The sequence below is a fragment of the Tupaia chinensis genome, unplaced genomic scaffold (genome assembly GCF_000334495.1).
Source record: "Tupaia chinensis unplaced genomic scaffold, TupChi_1.0 Scaffold145156_1, whole genome shotgun sequence".
In the NCBI taxonomy this organism is placed as follows: domain Eukaryota; kingdom Metazoa; phylum Chordata; class Mammalia; order Scandentia; family Tupaiidae; genus Tupaia; species Tupaia belangeri.
The window spans coordinates 658492-665537 of record NW_006205016.1 but is presented as its reverse complement, the minus strand read 5'-3'; the positions used below and the strand labels follow the sequence as shown (position 1 = coordinate 665537).

Here is a 7046-nt window from a genome sequence, read left to right as displayed (position 1 = left end):
AGTCTTTAAACAGTAACTCATTTTTTTTCAAAGAGTGACCACATGATGGGACACAAATCAAGCCTTTTCAGATTCAAAATCATAGAAGCTATATCCAGCATTTTCTCTGACCAGGATGGAATTAAACTCAATATTAATTTCAAGAAACACCCTCAAAAATACACAAACACATGGAAACTGCACAACCTATTTCTGAATGACTTCTTCACTACTGAAGAAATTAAGGCTGAAATCAAATAACTTATGGAAACAAATGATAACGAATACGAGTTTCCATAATCTACAAGACATAGCAAAAGCAGTCATATGAAGGAAAATCATAGCAATTAGTGCACATAAGAAAATGATGGAAGGTGACAAATAGACAACCTAACATCATGTCTCAGGGAATTGGAAAAAACAAAAACAACAACAAAATAAATGCCAGGCAAAAAGAAATCATAAAGATTTGAGCAGAAATAAATGAAATAGAAAATAAACTAACTATACAGAAAATAAATGAAAGTAAAAGCTGGTTCTTTGAAAAGATTAACAAGATCGGCACACCATTGGCTGGACTGATAAAGAAGAAGAACGAAAGAAATCAGATAAATCAAATAAGTAATGAAACAGGAAACATTACAATAGACACAATAGAAATACAAAACATTATTATAGGATACTATGAGCGACTATATGCCAACAAACAAGAGAACATGGAGGAGATGAACAATTCCTGAATGCATATAATCTACCAAGATTGAAACAGGAGGACATAGAAAATCTGAATAGACCCATAACAAGCCATGAGATTGAATCAGTAATAAATAACTTCCCAACAAAGAAAGGCCCAGGTCCAGATGACTTCACTTCTGAATTCTACAAAACTTTTAAGAAGGAGTTAGCCCCATCCTACTCAAATTATTTCTAAAAATCCAAAAGGGAGGAGACCTTACAAATTCATTTCATGAAGCCTCCTTCATCCTCATTCCCAAAACAGATAAACACATAACAAAAATGAAAAGTACAGACCAATATCTCTGATGAATATCGTTGCAAAAATTCTCATTACACTAACTGCTGGTCCCCTCTCCACTGCTTTTTAATATAGTGCTAGAAGTCTTAGCCAATCCAATCAGAAAAGAGAATAATATAAAAGGTATTCAAATAGGCAAAGAAGAGTTGAAAATATCTTTATTTGCAAATGACATGATTATATACTTAGAAGACCCAAAGGTTTCTATGAAAAAACTTCTCAAAGTATTAAATGAATACAGTAGCGTGACAGGATACAAAATCAATATCCAAAAGTCTTTAGCATTTCTATATATGAACAGCAAGTTGAATGAGGTAGAGATGAAGAAAGGAACCGCTTTTGCCATAGCTACCAAATGTATAAGATACCTAGGGATAAACCTAACTAAGGAAGTCAAAGACATTTATAAAGAAAACTATGAAAATCTTTAAAAATATCTTGAAAATAACACAAAAAAGTGGAAGGACAACCCATGTTCTTGTATTGGAAGAATTAACATTATCAAAATGGCAATTCTACCCAAATTAATCTACATATCTCCCAAATTCACTGCAATTCCAATCAAAATACCAGAGACATTCTTCATAGATCTAGAAAAGACAATCATAGAATTTGTCTGGAATCATAAAAGACCTTGTATTGCCAAAGTAATCCTGTGCAAGAAGAGTGGAGTGGGTAACATCTCACTCCCTTACTCCAAAATATACTATAAAACTGTGATAATCAAACAGCATAGTATTGGCACAAAAACAGACAGGTGGACCCCAGAAATAAATTCCAGAAATAAACCCCAAAGCTTATAGTCAACTGATTTTTTTTTTTTTTTGATGGAGAAGTTGGGATTAGAGTTAGCTTTAGGTTTATTTTTTTAAAGGGCAGAAGATGGGGGAAGGGGAAAATGGGATGCAAAAGGAATGGGGAAGGAAGTGGAATGCAAAGAGAATAAGGGAGGAGAAATCAGAATGCACAGCCAGTTGTTTTTGGATGTAAATCATCAGAAGATGTGAAAATGACTGGCGCCATATAATTTTTTTTTTTTTTTGCAGGGGGGGGGGGGGGAGACAATCTGATAAATGCATGTGACTTCCTCTAGCCCGATACTGAGCAGTATTGGGGTATTGAGTATTAACAACAAAAAGACAACCATTGACAGCAGGTAGATACTGTTTTCGATCCTAGATACTTCTCAGTGCTTCTCAATAACCCTGCTAGAGTAGCTTAGCGTTTCTGCATGTGTCTATAGGTCACACGTTTTAACCACATGTTTTCAGATTGGTTGCTTTCCACATATCCTACCCCCCCTTTTTTAAGAGAGAGAGAGAGAGGTTTTTCTAAAAAACTTTATTTATTTACTTATTTATTTTAATTTGACCAGAGAGGAACAGAGAGAGAGAGAGAGAAAGCGAGAAAGCAAACCGCCAGGTCCGGGACTCGAACCGTGGTCTACCATGTGGGAGTCCAGCATCCTTAACCACCACACCACCTGCCAGCCCTGTATCCCTCCCCTTTTTTAAGGGCATTTCTACATGTGTCTATAGGTCACATGTTTTAATTACATGTTTTCAAATTAACTGCTCTCCACACTCAGGGCTTCAGTTCTGAGGCTACAAAAGATTCCGTGGTTTGTGTTTAGGAGAGGATCCCTGGTCACCCCAGGGGCCAACACCAGCCAGGCTCTGCCGGGTTCCTGCAATTCTGGAAGGCTGGGGAGATTCAAGTACTAAGGGGTGTGTGAGCAGAGGAGCAGGGCTTATTCTGGGTACAGCGCCCGTGTGCTCAGTCACGCACACGTCCTGCCGCTCGCGCACATGCTGCTGCACCACCAGGTCTAGCAGGGTATGCACGTCTCAGGCAGCCTGTGCAGCGGCCTCCAGCACTTGCTCCAGGTGGTCCTCATGCAGTCGGGCATCCATCTCCAGCAGGGTGATCTGGCCAGAGGCCAGCAACAGGGCCAGGGCCAGCTGGGGACCGCTAGCTGCTTCCTCCACGTGGCTGAGGTCCGCCAGGGGTGTGCCATCCACAAAGCCAGCTGAACATGCGCACACAAAATCTCGCAGGGGAATCCCAGCATCCTCCACTGCCAGCGTGGCTGCATTCGCGCAGGTCGCGTAGGTTCCACCATCTGCTTGCAGCACCGGCAGTAGATGTCGATCTGGGAGCGTGGTTGCAGCTGAGTGAGGATAGCGGAGCTGCAGACCCATCTCACAGGACTTAGGGTCCCCTGTGGCCTGCGCTTGCGCTCTCCTGTGCTGAAGGTCGCTGAGCTATACTGACAGTTCACCAGTGCCAGGTCAGACAAGTCTCTCGCCCAGGAGCCCCGAATCTTGTGCAGCCGGTAGACCATGGCCAGCGCCTTGGTGTTGCCCTGCTCAATGTAGGCCAAGCCCTCTGCCTGCACGAACATGCCCGTGGGCGCCCGGATATTGCGCAGCTCCCCGGCGTGCTGCCCATCCACCCGGTAGCCCTGGTTCCCCCACCCGCAGCATGCCACCCAGCCCTCCCCACTGCAGGACCACAGCGCCCAGCTGCCCTCCGCAGCCGCGCCGCTGGCGGTTCCAGCCAACTGGTTTTTTACAAAGGATGCCAGTGAATTCATTTAAAAAAAGGAAAATCTCTTTAGCAAATAGTGCTGGATATCCACATGCACAAAGTTAAAACTAAATCTTTCACCAATAACAAAAGTCAGCTCAAAATGGATCAAAGATCTGAACCTAAGACCTCAAACTATAAAATTACTGGTGGAAAATACTGGAGAAACTCTGGGAGACATTGAGGTATGCAAAGACTTTTTAAATAAGATTCCCAAAGCACGACAATAATCCCTAAAATAGACAAGTGGGACATCAGATTAAGAAGTGTCTGCACAGCAAAGGACACAGTAATTAGTGTGAATCGATAACCCTCAGAATGTGAGAATGTTTTTGTAAAATATGCCTCAGAAAAAAGACTGATAACCAGAATACACAAGGAACTCAAGTGGCTTCTCAAGTGGCTTATCCGAAAAAAAAATCTAACCCAATTAAAAGATGATAAAATGAGTTGAACAAAAATCTCTCTGAGGAAGACACATGAACAGCCAAAAAGCATCTGAAGAAATGCTCAACATCCTTCATCATAGGGGATATTTAGATTAAAATCACAATGTGGGACCAGCAGTTGGCATAATGGCTATGTTGCTGGACTCCCATGTAGTTTACTTTGGTTCGAGTCCCAGATCTGGTGGCTTAAACCCAGGTGTGCATGCATTCCCAAGATCCTGAGAAATGAATGGAGGAAAAGAGATTGCAGCATGGACATCCCCGCCGGGCAGGGGGAGGTGGTGATTTCTCCCTTTCTGTCTCCACATCTCTCTCTGTCATTCTGGAGAGCACATGTGCCCTACAGCAAAAGCTTCTCAAAAAAAAAAAAGCCGACAAGCAAACCAACAAACAAAAAAACACAGTGAGATACCACCTAACCCCTGTCAGAATGGTGAAGGTTAAAAATACAAAAAGTCATGGGACCAGCAGTTAGAGTAATGGCTATATCACTGGACTCCCATGTAGTCGACCGCGGTTCAATTCCCAGACCCGGTGGCTTAAAACTTACGTTGAGCGCATGTGCATGCGTGCCCAAGATCCCAAGAGGAGAATGGAGGAGAAGGGATTGCGGCATGGCCATCCCCCCGGGAGGTGATTTCTTGCTTTCTGTCTCTCTAGCTCTCTCTGTCTGGTGAGCGCACGCGCCCTATAATAATAATTCAAAAAGTCATAATTGTTGGTGGGGAAGTGGTGAAAGGAGAACTCTTCGACACTGTTTGTGGGAATGTAAACTGGTTCAGCCACTGCAGAAAACAATATGAAGGTTCCTCAAAGATCTACAAATAGAACTACCATTCGATCCAGCAATCCAACTTCTGGATATCTACTCAAAGGACAGGAGAATGTTCAGTCAGAAAAGCATTTGCACATCTATGTTTATTGCAGCATTATTCACGATCGCTAAGCTATGGAACCAACCCAAATATCCACAATCAAATGAATGGATGGGAAAAGTATGGCACATATATTCTATGGAATACTATTCAGCCATAAAAAACAACAATGCTGGAGTCCAGTCTTGGCGGAGATGAGTTATCTCATCTGAGGTGGCGCAGGAAGGAAAGACTTAGGCTTCGGTTCCTTTTTCGTGCACATCCTCAGTTGGACACTCCCAGAGATTGCTCTCTATAGAGTGACAACTGCTAGAAATTATCATGCCTTTTTATTGAAAACGTGATACATGCAAGTAAACGGGTGAGGGGCTATGTGTTCTATTTCAATAAAGAATGATACTTATATTGGGGACCAGCAGGTGGCATGCTGGTTAAAGTGCTGGACACTCCCACATGGCTGACCACGGTTTGAGTCCTGGACCTGGTGACTTGCTTTCTCACTTCCCCTCTTTCTCTCTCTCTCTTTCTGTGTCTCTCTCTGTCAAATTAGAGATAAATGAATGAATAAATAAAATTTTAAAAAGAATGATACTTATATAGGAATCTAAAACTTAATTTAAGGAATCCTAATATATTTATCTATTTCACTTGGTGAGGGTGGGGGTGTCCTGGGCCAGTTTTGGCCTAATCTTATTTTATGTAAAGAAAAGATTACTTTTAAGCTTATGTTAAATGTATCTTGAAGGGCCTTCCAAAGGTCAAGAAGATTATTTCTGCTTAGATAGAACTTAAGCACACCTTCTATTGTGACCGCAGGGATGAAGCATTGTAATTAACAGTAGGTGGTCAGGGCAAAGGGGAGTAGTTGGGGGACTTTCAGGAAATCTTATCACATATTCAAGATGTATGAGAGAGCTGTGTAATTCTTTTATAGTAGTATATCAGGGAGTCAGAGGGAGGTCGCTTTTCAGCAAGGCTACCGCAGTCTCCAGAGCATACAGCAAGCGGCCTTGCCAATGTGCTGAGCCAACCAAAGCTGTGCTCAAAGGTCAAAGGTTCAAACAGATCCTGGGGCCCCATTGGGTAGGACTCCTCCACAACAAGACCCTGGTATTTGATAGGTTTGGTGGTTAAGATACTGGAGTCCCAGGTGGCTGACTCTGGTTCAAGTCTCTGGACCCTCCAGACCTGGCAGCTTGAAAATCACATTGCATGCATGTGAGTGCATGCCCAAAATCTCAAAAGGGGAATGGAAGAGAAGGTATTGCAGTGTGTGAGCTATCCACCATCTTGAGCTATCCACCATCTTGAGCTATCCACCATCTTGGAAACCATTAGGTTTCACTTCCTCACTGAGCAAATCGTTTCTCAGAAATCATGTGACCAATCATTCTCCCCGGAAGTGGTTGGGTTTCTAGGCAATGGGAGCGATCCACCCACACCAATGATTGGTTCATGCTGTTCTATCTCATTTGCATTTCAGGCAACCAATTGGTGCCCACCAGCTGTATATAACTCACCATTTTTCCTCAATAAACGGAAAAAGAAGATGACTTGATCAGCACCTCGTATTGTGTGTGCGTGTGTTTGTCCCATCTCTCACTCCCTCCCCCAGGGAAACTGTTCGACTGTCCCGCAGGTCGGGATACATGGCGCCCGAACAGGGACTTGGGTACGAGGGATCCAGTGAAGAGCTCCCGAGGAAGGCTCCAGTGCAGAGCAAGCAAGAAAAGCTGGCAGAAAACAGAAGGGGATGGCATAGACTTGTCCAGAAGGGGAGACTCATCCAGAAGGGGACGGCAGAGACTTGTCCCAAGAAAGGCCAGCAGAAAACACAGAGGGACGAAGAGAAGACGTCCTGGTAAGTATTTACTTACATTTTATTTTAAGTACGGGTAATAATGGGACAAAAGCTTACTCAGCATGAAATATCCGTTCAGAGCTTAATAGAAGCCCTTGCCATTATAGTCGCTAAGGGAGAGCAGATTATGCAAAATGATCAACCCCAGGGAAGGCTATAGCCACCTCAGATCTAACCAAGGATTCTAAAATTGAAAAAGAACAGGGAGAGGATCTTATTTCCCTAGATAGTGAGGAAGAAGTTAAAAGCCCCGAAAG

The 7046-nt window shown here is 43.0% G+C and overlaps 1 pseudogene; it reads right to left on the bottom strand.

Annotated features, from left to right (window-relative positions):
• Positions 1-2619: 2619 nt before the first annotated feature.
• On the bottom strand, positions 2620-3611 carry LOC102491171 (exosome complex component RRP41 pseudogene; annotated as a pseudogene).
• Between the last annotated feature and the right edge of the window lie 3435 nt (positions 3612-7046).